The 1,102-nt window shown below is 34.9% G+C and overlaps 1 protein-coding gene across 1 annotated transcript in view; it reads right to left on the bottom strand.

The window, feature by feature from the left end:
- The window catches only part of LOC118736875 (two pore potassium channel protein sup-9), a 57,548-nt gene that overhangs the window by 52,031 nt on the left and 4,415 nt on the right, over positions 1-1,102 (bottom strand). The gene's annotated exons all lie outside the window — the stretch shown is intronic.

The raw sequence follows: 1,102 nt of genomic DNA, 5'->3' as shown, positions 1-1,102 counted from the left end.
TCCGTCCGTGTACACGATAACTCGAAGCAAAAATTGAGATATCTCAACGAAATTTGGTATGTAGGTTTCCCTTAATCCAAGGTTGGTTGGTATTGAAAATGGGCTAAATCGGACTGTAACCACGGCCACTTCCCATATAACGGTAATTTCCAGAAATACGAAAACAGCGATATTTTAGTAACTACTGAAGATAATTCACTCAAAATTGATATTTACAATAACTTTCAGACGAAAAATAAGAATATTACAAATTTTTTGGAAAATGGGCGTAGCCACGCCCACTTATGGTTACATGTGTATATCTTGGTAACCGCTGCACCGATTTCTTCCAAACTTGGCACAGTTGTTGGCCTTGATACAGCATACTAAATGGCCGAAAATTTAAAAAATCGGACAATAACCACGCCCACATCCCATATAACGGTAATTTAGAGAAATACAAAATCTTCGATGAATCAGTAAATATTAACGCTAATTTATTCAAAATTGATGCCTGCAACAATTCTTTACCAAGAAATACGTTTTTGGTAAAATTTAGGAAAATGGGCGTGGCACCGCCCACTTATGATCACATATATGTATATCGGTAACCGTTCTATCAATTTATACCAAACTCGGTATGGCTATTGTGCTTGCCACATAAAAGCAAAACGTTGAAAATTATTGAAATCGGACTAAAATTACGGCCGCTTTTCACATAACCGTAAATTTCAGAAATGCTTGAAACTACAATATTTTGAAATTTAAGGACGCTAATTTACTCAAAATTAATACACCCCGGCTTACCATCTAGCGGTAGCTTTCGGAAAGGTGAAAAAATATATATTTAATACTTGCGCCGGGTATTTAATGTTCGGCTCCACCCGAACTTAGACTTTCTTACTTGTTTGAGCTCATAATGATGGTTAAGGTGTTCTTACACGATATGTATTCGCATCTGTAAATGTGACTTTTTCAATACATATGTAATTGCGTATGTCTGTCAAATTCACAGTCTTTATTTAACTATTTAAAAATACGTTCTTTGAAAACGAAATAAACTAGACTTACATGATTCTATCCATGATACAAATATTACAAGGTAAATTCATTGAGAGGCAGT

The sequence above is a fragment of the Rhagoletis pomonella genome, unplaced genomic scaffold, assembly GCF_013731165.1.
Source record: "Rhagoletis pomonella isolate Grant_MI unplaced genomic scaffold, Rhpom_1.0 Rhpom_scaffold_00004, whole genome shotgun sequence".
NCBI lineage: Eukaryota > Metazoa > Arthropoda > Insecta > Diptera > Tephritidae > Rhagoletis > Rhagoletis pomonella.
This window is presented reverse-complemented; position numbering and strand designations above follow the sequence as displayed.